Consider the following 13,087-nt stretch of genomic DNA (forward strand, 5'->3'; position numbering starts at 1 on the left):
GTCTCGGAACGCTGGGTGGGAGTTCAGTCAAGGAAATCAGCCTCCAAGTCAAACCCCACCATTGTTCACATCTTTAATGGGAGAGGCCTTATCTTTCTGCCCTTCTATTTGTCAATTCCAATCCCCCATTAAAGAGTGTACCCAAGCACAGTGATATGCACCCTGCTCCCTGGGGCAAACACAACTCAGAGCCACGCCTACAAGTCACCCATAGAAAAGGCTATGGGCCCTCATTCAATGATTAATGTAATTAAGGAATCCAGAGCTCTGGGGCAACCTCTGTTATAAATAACCACTTGGATGGCATCAACCTAGACCTCAGCATTTATATCTATAAAGAAGGAAGGTAATGATTCCTATTCACCTACTTCATAAAATCGAAGGGCTCCAAAAGAATGAGGTGTGTGGGAACGTATGGGCAAATTGTAAAGTGCCCTACAACAGCAAGGACCATAGGAACCTACTAGCACTGTGTGTTCTGCTTCTCAGAGCTGTGATTTATTTATTTATTTATTTATTTATTTATTTATTTATTTGTCTATTTATTGTCTTTTGACCTTTTTTCTAAACTAAGAGTGATACGCATCAATCTGCGCACCTTAAATAAGATAAGCAGACAGAAGGGGGGGATATCATTTGTGTTCTCACCACCACAAAATAACACCCATTAACACTATGCATATGTATCAGTCTAAGCCAGTATTTGTCCGATGGGGGAAGGGCAATTCACCTTCCCCCCCAGTGACATCTAGCAATTTCCGGAGACGTTTTTGATTGTTCAAATTCAAGAGGGGAGCCATGACACATTTAATGAGTAGAGGCCAGAGATGCTGCTAAACATCCTACAGTGCACAAGACAGCCCTCTGCAATAAACTATTCAACCCGAAATGTCAGTAGCACCGAGAGAGAATGAGAAATCCTGACCCAAAATACAGGCATATGTAGCCTCCCATATAACTTAAAGCCAGAATCATTCTAAAATTCATTTCATCAAATTATGCAAGGTGGAATAGCATTCCCAGAATTGCAGAATTTATCCAGTGTCAGAACTATCAAAACAACCTAAAGGCAATGTAAAATGAAATTTAATACTGAAATTATAAAATGTTTCTTCATACACAATTAATGGAGGCAGCATTTATGATCATATGACACCATTTACCATTTACTCTCTCAGCTTCTATAACTGCAGGAAGCTGGAGGGATGACAGCAGAGAGAGGAAGTGAGATGGCTTTTACTCAAGCAGATTAGGGGTGCCTCTTTGTCATTTACTCCTACAAAATATATATATTGACTCTCTAAGGGAGTCCCACTGATACTAGATTGGCCATCAAGAACACATAAGAGATTCAGCTTATTACGGGGACATCGTTAAAGTAGGAATATTCTTGTGGGCAAGAATTTTTGTTTTTTTGCTTTTCTTATAAATAACTAGTTACAGAGTTGAGAAAATAATGGGTCATATATTTTAACTTTCTTTAAGAAGAGTAAATGTTATCTTTTACAGAGCTAAGAAAACAAACATTAAAACTCCACCAAAAGCAATTTAATAATTAAGTTAATGGAAATGGAAAGAGGTCAAATAGACAACCCATAAATTTTTTTCATCTAAAGAATAGTGTACAAAAATATACCACTTAAGTGGGATCATTATGATAATCAAGATCAGACCTACTGCCTTATTTTTCATTTAGTAATCTGTAGTACCCATCTTTATATGTCCATATACATGACTCTAAACAGCTCCTTTAATAGCACAAGAATGTATGATTGTACGGGTGTTTATCATTTACTTAATTGCTTGCTGTAAATATTTATATTATGTTCAGTTTGAATTAAAGTAAACAACGCTACTCGGAACATCTTCACTGTTACATCCTTACGTGCATTTTGACTTATGTTGTTAACGTGGTAGAATTTGAACAGAAGTTCAGAATTCAAATAGCTGCGTTGTCCTCCAAAAGATGTGACGGAAAGGCAAAATTCAAGTCCCCCTTTATACTTGCTGTTTTACCTTCTTTAACAAGTTTATTCCTGAAAAGGGCGTCTGCTGCCATTCTGGGTGAGCGTGACTGTTGCCAGTGATGTGGTCTACTCTGTGCAACAAGACACAACAGTTTATCCAAAGCTACTTAAACTGAACTGACTTCCCAGCTTTGATTCAATCGCATTTTATTACTGACCACTGAATTCTCATGCAGGTAAAAGTTTACAGAGACAGACCCATAGCAAATCTGATTCGATCGTGAGGGGAACCCTAATTAGCAGCCGATTGTTCCCTCAAACCAGCCTTCTAACCTCATCCAGTCGTCAATGTGTCAATTCAATTTACATACATAATTAATTTTTCAATGTTGTTCCCAAGTACCACACACAGGCTTCCCCTTTCTGATAGGTTCTCAGCAAACACTTATGAAGACCCACATTATTTGACATTTCAGGCCTTCCTTTCGTTGGACCAATAGTCAAGAAGTTGGTCTTTACTTTGCTTCTGAGATCTGCTCTGCTGAAATGGAAGACATTGAAAGTGGTCAGCCAACTCAATCCCAAGGTAAATTAGGGATAAATTAAAAAATAACTACACTCTGTTTTTTAAAAGGCATTACAGCAGACTCTGTTTGTGCCTGGGCATGTGTACCACTTACACAAAATATTTTTAATCAAGTGGAAACGATTCCCCAAAGGTGAGGAGGGTTCCATGCTTCCAAAACATGGACCATGATGCCATGGTGCTACAGTTCTTCTCTCTGGCCACTAGGGTGCTATTTTCTGCTCCATAAAGGAATTGGCTAGATGGGGCCTCTAGCCTATAATACCAACTTCCAAGTGTGAATTTATTCTTTCCTGCCTTGCTAGCAAGTTTTACTTTTCCAGCTTGGCACATGGAATCTTGCAAGTCTCCCTGGAAGGTGACTCATATTTAAATATGAATGGGGCAGCTGGCTTCTGTTATCTTAAAGGGTAACATTATGTCATTGCACATTTTCAACTAGGGTAAAAACAAACTGTGCTCTTTGCACACATCAATTCCAGTAATATATATTTGTATAAGATCACAGGGACTTGTAACTTGTCTGAAATTTTTCCAGCCCCAAAATTAGGGCCAACGTACTATGTTTCTTAATAATTCAGCAACAACAACCAAAATAATCCCTTTGTTACCTATCATGCCATTTCATATTTCTTAAAAAAAACACTGATAATGATAATGATGACGCCAATGACAAGGGCAATGATAATAAATGAACATTTACCACATACCAGGCTTTGCGCCAACAGTTTTAGATATAGTCTTCACTACCATTCAAAGAAAAAGAGGTACTTTTTTTCATTGTTCCCATTTTTCAGATGCGGGCTCCAACCGCTTAATGAGGAAAAGGTCTAAACATCAGAAAATGGCAGACATAGAGTTTGAAAGCAGGCAGTTTTAACTCCAAAGCCCGTATGTTCAACTATTACGATATACGTTCATCTGCATATCTTAGTAAATAATTTTCTAAGGTTCTAGGAAGCAAATCTTGAATTTTCCCCACAACTTAATTCCTCTAGGAGACCTCTCCTGGCCACCCAAGGCTAGATGAGATGTTCTCAACTTCTCTGAGGACCACATACCCAGACCTGTTGGACGAGGCAGCACACTCTATTTTCACAACCTGTTCCTAGTCACTACCTGCCCCCACAATGGACTGAGTGCTCCCTGAGGGCACAGATTTCATCTCCTTGAACAGCACCCAGCACTGGGTAGGCATTCAGAGCCTGATCAAGTAAGGAACATATGAGCAAATGAGTCCTATATCTTTTCTCTTCGAGCAGCAGTGTGAAAATCTCAGGGCTATATTCCTCTTCTAGTGTCACATCATCCTCCACCATGAAATTGGCCTCCCTGGAAAGTTATCCCAAATCCTGCATCCTTGTGAGGTGTGTTGGACCCAGAGTCATAACACCTGGGTTAGAGTTCTGGCCCGTCACACCCTTGATGTAGACCTAGGGTTTCACCCTCTTGCCTCCATTCTCCCAGCGGTGAAATGCGCTCTGTAACAGCCCCTGATCCATCCTACAGGCTGTGATGCGGATGAAGTATCGCAACGCAGGCACTGGGATTAGAATAGTGACCAACACAGAGCAAAACCCTAGTAAAGTGTGAGTAGGAAGAACAGTAATAGGAATACATGTAGGTATAAGAGCAATCATATTAGGGGCGCCTGGGTGGCTCAGTCGGTTGAGCGGCCGACTCCGGCACAGGTCGTGATCTCGTGGTTTGTGGGTTCAAGCCCTGCATCGGGCTCTGTGCTGACAGCTCGGAGCCTGGAGCCTGCTTTGGATTCTGTGTCTCCTTCTCTCTCTGCCCTTTCCCGGCTCATGCTCTGTCTCTCTCTGTCTCCCAAAAATAAAGAAATGTAAAAAAAAATTTTAATAAAAAAATTTTTAAAAAGAGAGCCATCATATTAGTAGTATTCCCTAAAATACTGAGCTTAAGGAATCAGGGAGGGAAGATTAGAACACAGCTGCACTTTTTTAAAAGTTTATATGCTATTTGGTGCTTTCCCTATAAAAGGTATAACTTCTTCATCAAAAATAGGACCACATCAAGGCACCTGGGTAGCTCAGTCAGTTAAGTGTCCCACTCTTGGTTTCAGCTCAGGTCTTGATCTCACAGTTCATGGGATCGAGCCCTGCATCGGGCTCTGTGCTGACAGCATGGAGCCTGCTTGGGATTCTCTCTCTCTCTCTCTCTCTCTCTCTCTCAAAATAAATAAACCGGAAAAAATATCAAAATAAAATAGTACCATGACTTCTTTAGGTACTAAATAATAATTTTAAAAATGAAAAAAGAATAATTCTTATGTGCCAAGGACTATGCTAAACATTTCTATGCATGATGTAATTTAATGTTTCAAGTTATGCTCTGTTAACCCCAGGAAACAGATTCAGAGAGGTTCAGTCAACTGCCCAGGACCACACACCTGATAAGTTGAAGCATCAGGATTTGAACTTTAATCTGTTTGTTTCCTTAATGGCCTCTCCCTTCCATTAGAGTGAAAGCACTATGAGGCAAAAGACCACATCTGTTCTCTTCATTATCGTATTCACAGCCCACTGCACGGTGAATAATCAGTAATAGAAAATGCTGGAATGTGTGAAAAAAATGAAACTAAATGAATGAATAAATCCAGAACCTAAACTCTTAACTAGCTAAGTCCCTTAATTATCTGAGAGGAATACTATTTTTAAAAAACACAACACTGACAAAATGAGAAGCTGGGTGAGAAGTTTTATAGGAACAATAATAGTGAGAACCTGTTATTTATGGAGTGGCTGCTTTATTGTTCCTGCACTAAAGCCTTATAAAGATATCTTTAACCCCTCCCCTGATCCATAAGGTAGATATTATCATATTTTATAAATACATTATGTCACCCAGTGATGCAAGATCTGAATGCAGGTCTGATGGTCCAAATCCCAACACTTTTCCCTTCAGGTTTCCATCTCTAAAGTAGGAACAAAGGCAGGTGTGTGCTTGGCTTACTCTCAAACCCAAGGTTCATGACCACTAATCCTCAGGAGATACAAGAAACTTCACAACCCTGTTCACCATGGCCAAGAAGAATCATCCATGACGCCAGATTACTCTAGGTGCCCTGTGTGCGCAGAGCTTTGTTTGGTCCCTTCCCTGTATTTTACAGATTGAAGGAATACTCAGAATCATGTACCTTCTGCTCACTGTTTCCTTCAGGGAACAGATGTACAAGGCTTGCACTCAGACCTCTGAGTGTGAACTGTGACTTTACCTGAACACTTGACACTTAGTTTGATTATACCCCCACGCCTCTGACAAAACGTCATACCAAGCCCGGTATTTGCTCGCACCTGTCAGTAAACCCCTGTAAAACCTTCCCATGTCTCTGGTGGTGACCAGTCCTGAAATGCCCTCCCACTTCAGCTACATGCTCTAAATAATGCCGTCTGATGAAAACAGATGAGAATCGATCAATCTTTCATTCAGTTACCCAACAAATAATTGTTGGGTGCCGACTATATATCCATACGTGGTCACTTTTGTAGAGGGCACAAAAAGAGGCACCAAATAAAATAAAAGGCAACAACTGCTGTTGCTGTCGACTTTCCTCACCTTTCTGCACATATAGGCAAAATATTCATCCCCCAAAGATGTTTGCATCCAAATCCTTAGAACCTGTGAACTTGTAACTTTACCTTGCAAAAATGACTTTGCAGACATTTAGGGTTTTGAGGTGAAGGGTTGGCCTGGATTATCTGGATGGGCCCAACCTCGGCACACGAGTCCCTAGCCAGAGACTTTGCCTGCTCAGGTGAGAGGCAGAGGGAGATGGAACCATGGAAGAAGGGCCACAGGGACGTAACAAGGCTTTGACGACATGATCCATGGGCTGTGGATAGTCTCTACAAGCTGGAAAAGACAAGGAAACAATCTCCTAGGGCCTCCAGAATGGACACAGTCCTGCCAACATCTTGATTTTAACTCAGTGAGAATTCGAATGGTAAGATAATCAATTTACATGGTTTATTTGCTGTAATTTGTTACAACAGCAATAGGAAACCAATGCACACTGCAACCAAAAGAGAAAGCGTTCTCCTAGACTTCCAAAGGGTAGGAAAATTGATTTTTTTTTTCAGTATTTCAAGGGTAAATATCAAATTTTATGCCTAAAAATTGGAAAGTACAAGAATGTAATGAATAATAAAATAAATATTAGTACTGGATACACTTGGTACCAGCTGCAAAAATATCTATCGCACGTATCACATTGCAAATCTTCCAAGATCAATATGCAACATTAGTGGATTAAAACACGCTCCCTCACTAGTTGGGGTAGATGGCCATTCCTTTTAACCAGTCAGCAGAACTCCAAACTGTTCACCAAAAAAGAGCTGCATCAATCACTTGATTTTCATTGTTTAACTTCAAATATTTTCATTGGTCACATTCACCTGTAAATTTGTTCTTTCATAAAAATGTGTTTTCCACTCTGATCATTTCATCCACTGGGAGGAGAAAGAAAAAAAGAAAGATTGGAGCTGTGCCAAAGGGAAAAAAAATTAATTTTCTTGCAGCAGAGGATCTTGTTAAAATGAAACATCTTTCCCATGAAATGGATGCTAACACAACACAACGGAATACTAATAAAGTCCTTTCATAATATTTTTCCTAAAGATTACTTGCATTTTAAGAATTGCCTTTTATATCGCCCCCAAGTGATGCTTAAAAAGATAAATCGCTTCTGAACAAGAGTTACTTTTTCCTTGCATTTCTGGTTAACTTACACATGCTTTTGCGAAGTTATCTTGAGTCAAGGAAACTTCGCAACAGAAAAGATCATTTATAGTTAAAAGGAATAATTTGTATGATTTAAAGAAAAGCTAATAAAGCCCCAGAGTGTCCCAACATAGATAGCACAGGCGCACGGCAGGACCATATTTGTGCTTCACAACCTCGGGGCGGGGGGGGGGGGGGAGTACTCATGTTTAATATTTCACAAACAAAATATTCATTTTATGTGCATTTAATACATGCAATCTTAAACCCGAGCTTTTAAAAATTCACTTCACGACAAACAGTGAATGCATCATGCTTTTGGACCTTGTGGAGGGGCTCTATAAATTTTTAAGAAAATGTGTATCTACTTTCCTCTCCCTCAAGAAAGAGGATGGTGGATAAAGAAAATGTTGATGGTGTCAGGGTACTTGGATTGTTGGTGAGCAGGTGTGAGCTGGTGAATGAGCCTCTGGTGAATTGAAAGCTTTTAAAAGAGATTGATTCTCTTACCTAATTATTTCAAACATGCTTTTAAAGGTATTAATTACTTGTGGAAAAGATTCTCCATTTGCCTCTAAATTGTTTCTTTGGGTGATTCTTTGCCTGAAAAAAAATGACTGGGGTAAAAGCGAGCATTCTGTCACCGTCATTTTAAATCACGTGTTTAAACAATACATTGACATGTTACTTTACAATTATACAAACTATATTTACACGCAATTAGAACTATTCAAACATATTTAAAATTATATTAAATATTTACAATTATTTTCTATGTAAAATACATTCATATGTAAAATCATTACCTGCATTACATGTGATATATACGTAAAAACATTTGTATGCAGATAAAGGTGTGCAAATATACCTATATCCATATATAAATATATATAAATGCTAGATTGAGCACCTCTTAAAAGATCTTTGTTTGTTTTTTTTTTAGTTTGTGTACGTGTGCGTGTATGTCACATAATTCTATGGAAACTTCTACTATTTAGTTCACCTTGCAGAATTGTGTAAAATATAATTACACACCAATCAGCACCTTTGCTACCTTCAATACCTACCCTCCATGTTACAAAGTTGTTTCTTCAATGACTTTTCAGTTTGATCTGCTGGAGGCATTTGAAACTGCATCAAAAAGGCATCTTTGGTTGGCCTGAAACATTTTAAATACATCAAATCTAGAATCGCAGGAGCAGACACCCCTGTAATCAAGTCATCGGAATATTACACACAATTCCATACTGCCTTGTGACTTAATTGTGGACTTTTAGCAGCCTGGGGCATTCAGGTTCACACGAGAAAAAATGTTTGCAACCCCTCAGGCACAGAATATTCTCACTGTGCAGAAGGAACAATTTCCAGTGACAAGAGCCCATTTGGCCAATTTGCTGTCCAGAACTCAGACTAATGAGTCACAGACAGCAGAATAAAGAAACTTAACACTCTTGGCATTAATGAGTAGGGTAAGGATTGGTCATTTTAAATGCTCCTCAGTAATGCCATAAAGTAACAAAATAACATTAAAAAAAAAAAAAAAACAACCCACAGGCACCTTGGCGTTTGAGCAACGACTTTATTTTAACCCAGCATCTGCCAAAATTTGTAGGAATACCTTCCCTGTGCCAAGAGTTCTCTATCTTTTTCCACATAAACATTTGAAATAAAGAAGAATACCTTTAAAAAGTAACCATATCAATTTTGTTCACTCCCATTAGACTTTTAAAAATACTACCACTATTCACCGTCACCCGTCTAGTGTTTTAAAAGCTTTATCGCTAATGTGAAATATATAGATAAGAGAAACACAGAAAGTAAAAAAATCATCAAAAATGCATCTTTGGTTCCCCAAAAATACATTCTAAGACACTGAATGAATATGTAATTGTTAAAACCAACACAGAGGACCGAAGCCTTTCTTTCGATGTTCCCAACAGGATAATAGAGTGTAACAGTTTATAAACACAAGCCAGGAATTAAAATTAAAAACTACCCCAGGTCAGAAATGAGACCACTTTATAATTAGAGGAAAAAACTACCAGTCCCCAGTGGAGATTAAGAAGGGGATGATTTCTGAAAATGTACATGAGAGGGACAAAAATAAACAACTTCCACAGTCTGGTGGCACAATTCTGTTCCCTTGTGATGGAAACACAAAAAGGAGTCTCTAACAAGCTCCAAAAATATGTGTGTGTGTATTTTAAGTAAAATGTAGCTTTCCAGACAACTACGTTTTTCTGCTGGAAATAATGAACTAACATAAAAATGATATAAGGATGTGTGTAAAAAGGACATTTAAGAGAAACAGGTTGAAGAGCTTCATAAATTTACCAAAGATTGAATTAAAGCTGGATGTGTAAGATGTAGTGATAAAACAATTGGGGGCTGTTCCTTCTTTAAGCAAGTATGGTTTGGGCTTTATCAGGAACCGGGCTTGCATAACTAATCAGTGGCATGACCAGCCCCGACTCTGAAACGGGAGTCCCAGGCAGTCCCTTGCATAGAGGCGCAAAACTCATTACGTTTGATATGCCTTGTTCTTGACCTAAATGCAATAGAAATTCTTCCTTGGGGTGCATGATATACATGAAAAAGTACAACTTCTTTTTAAAACGCCATTAGAATATTTTATTGTGTGTGGACATACACTCTTGTTACTCCTAAATGCTATTCTATTGAGTACAGTTTATATTCACTGGCAAAGCGAAATCTCCGGGGAAGCCAGAGAGGGAATGCAATTTCTAGTAATAACAGCTCACAACAGTGAATACTATCCACTTATCCCCACAATTTCCAGCTATTTTGGACTCCTTTCTGAATTAACCTTTCATATCAAAAGGAGCAATTCTGCACACTAGAGACTCTGGCACAATTTCATGCATAATTTATTCACTCAGTTCAACATTAAACGCACAGTCCTTGACTTTGTCAAGGTGGATTCTGTTGGCAGACTTCACAAGCAGCAAAACAGGAGAAAGGAGATCTACAGTTCAACCTCTTCACCTATTCTGTCTGGCGAGAGATGGTGGTGGGGGTGGAGGGAAGAGAAAAATAAGGCACAGAGCTCTGTCATCTGTAGAATCCCTGACAAGAACACAGTATTTTCACATCAGTAGCCTCTGAAAGGTTTTGTTTTGTTTTGTTTTGTTTTGTTTTGTTTTGTTTTTTTCTTTTTTTAAAGCCCAGAACAACTGAAATAAGCTTGAATTCTGTTTCACCAACCAAAGTCTGGGGCAATTTGTTACCTGACCAGCCCACCGCTCACAGGAAAACAATACTTGTGTCTCGGGTTGCTTGGTAGAGGCGGGTGGAAGAAATGAACTTGAAGCTGTTATTCAAACAAACCCACACATTAGCTTGAGGTCATATTAGAAGGGCTCGTTTTAGAGACTTAAATAACGCAGACTTCCCAATGAGATCCCAAATCCCAAATATGCACTCCCAAATTGGCCTTCAAGAACAGAGACATGGGTTTTTTCTCCTAAACTACCCATTTGAACCCTCCGAGGAGGGCTGTGTGTATAACCAGTTGTAAAAACGAAACCCTGATGCACCACGAAACTGTTCCTCTGCCTTCTCAGAATCGGCTGAAGCTCAGAGTAGACAGGAAATCCATTTTCTCTCCTTTAAAGGCCACCTTCCTCAGAGCTATTCAGTCAGATACCTGAGTCCAACTACTGTTTAGGTTGAAACCCACAGATGGCTCTTCTTCAGTCTCATGGATTACAAACGATTCGGTTCCTCCTGTAACAGATGGGGTTTTTTTTCCCTGTTAATGATGACTATATAAATCCTTAATATATGCCAACAACTTTAAGTTTTCACAATGATTACTGAATTAATTCCACTGATTCCATGAAACGTCACCATGAGATGGTTAGTCACATCACACGCCGCCGATGAAGAAACTGAGGCTCTGAGGTCTCAATGATTACGCAGACCCTTGCAGGCCTCGCTCTCCGTTGAAAGGCAAACCACGAAACGAACGCAATAATGAAATTTTAACGCTGAAACAGATTCAACGTGATTTCCCTAAACGCGCTAGACAATGGTCTCTAACTTATCACTTGCTCATTAAAATATTACCTGCCAGAAGCCAAGGCCCACTTTCCAAACCCGTGAATAATATGAGGCCCAAGAGTGCACAATGAGACGCCTTTGGAAATACCACAAAATGCTAGAACTTTTCACACAGGACATCTTGGCAAAAGTCTTTAACTCTAAACTTTCTTAGCCGGCTTCCCCCACAGTCTAGTTAGGAGAAGCCCAAAGCGCGTAAATTGGAGCCTGACCAAAACCGAGCCTCACTTTTATAATTTGCCTTTCAATTTACTGCAAGACCATGAAAATTAAATGCCTCAGATACCGTCGAAGTAGCTCACTGAGAGTTCAGCCGTTCTCCTCAGTAACCATTCAGCAGCCTTTTTATTGTCTCGAGGCTCTGGATTTGGACCAAATCCTTGAAATCTGTGAAAACTCAGAGATGAAGCAGGTTTTCAGTTTATGACTTTTTCAAGCCAAAGATTCCCATCTTAATGATAACATAACAAAATGACCTACCAAAATCAAGTTTACAAGTATCGTTTTCCTCTCGATTCCATTTCCTCACCTCCCCAAGCCACTGTGCTCGGGAGGCAGTGGGAATACACAAGGCCCACTGGATGGGTCGGACTCAAGATGGCTGGAGTCCTTGACATGCCCACCCCTCACCTCTCTTGCTGCAACATCCCCAATGGCCATGAGCGTCACAACAGTGGCCTATAGCCTCAGGTCCCTTGGAGCAAGATCTCCTGCTTCCGGAGTGACAATCACGTCACAACACTTCTAGAATCCTATGTCTCTGAAGCTAAACACTATGTCAGGGCTCTACTTCCCAACACATGCTGGGAACCATGTCAGTTCCTTCACTTCCTGGCCCGGTGACCTTGGGCACACGTCTTCATTTTTCTGCACCTCAGTTTCCACGTTAGGAAATACGATGAATACTATCTCGGTTACAGAACTCTCATGGCAATTTAAGGTGGTAACCTTTTTTAGTTGCTTAACTCACAGCCTGGCACAGAGGAGTGCAGTTGTCACAGGTAACATTCATTTGCTTTTCACCACAGCTTTAGGTTTAATCTTCATAACACAGAGGTTATCCGCCATATTTGTCAGACAGACGCGGAAGCCAAACTCAGAAAGTCAGTCACATGGCTCAGAAGATAAGCCAAGAGTTGGCCTTGGGACATCTATCTCTCTTTGACATCAGATCGCGAGAAGCTTACAGGGCCATCCTGTGCTGCCCCGCTAATAAATGTTACTCAAAGGAGGTCCGCAAGAGCAGACGGAGTATGGAGGAGAGATTTGTGAAGGGCCATGAACTTACCTCGCAGCTAAATAAATTTGATTTGCTACTTATTCCTACATCATCGTCCAAGCACTCCATAAAAGGGCTGTCCAAACAGGTGCTCCAGCAGGGCCCCCTCGCCCGGGCGGGGGGGGGGGCATCCAGCCACCAGCTGTTGCTTATACCTGTGACCTTTGCAGAAAACTTGCCTTTGGCAGACGGGAGCCGCTTCCTCTGAGACAGAGACCTGCAGGGGGTGGGTTAATCAATATTCTCCAGGGAAGGAGAACACAGAGAACGTGTATGTAGAAATTTCGCATAAGGAATCGGTCCACACGATCATGGAGGCCAGCAAGTCTAACTCTGCAGTGTGCCGGCAGCCTGGAAGCTAGGAAAGCTGGTGGCACAGTTTCAGTACGAAGGCCGGCAGGCGGAGACCCAAGAGAGACGATGGTGCAG

General features: G+C 40.4%; 1 long non-coding RNA gene across 2 annotated transcripts; it reads right to left on the reverse strand.

Annotated features, from left to right (window-relative positions):
- Positions 1 to 6,521: 6,521 nt before the first annotated feature.
- LOC147583525 (uncharacterized) lies at positions 6,522 to 12,716 on the reverse strand. 2 transcript variants are annotated; one of them, XR_015248293.1, is made up of 5 exons: positions 11,666 to 12,716; positions 10,964 to 11,043; positions 8,364 to 8,455; positions 7,807 to 7,899; positions 6,522 to 7,025 (listed from the first exon to the last, which is right to left on the reverse strand). It is a non-coding gene; the product is annotated as an uncharacterized LOC147583525 (long non-coding RNA). The 2 variants fall into 2 exon arrangements; XR_015248294.1 differs by lacking the exon at positions 10,964 to 11,043.
- Positions 12,717 to 13,087: the final 371 nt, after the last annotated feature.

Source organism: Puma concolor, chromosome A2 (genome assembly GCF_028749965.1).
Source record: "Puma concolor isolate L17-30 chromosome A2, mPumCon1.1.hap2, whole genome shotgun sequence".
Classification (NCBI taxonomy): domain Eukaryota; kingdom Metazoa; phylum Chordata; class Mammalia; order Carnivora; family Felidae; genus Puma; species Puma concolor.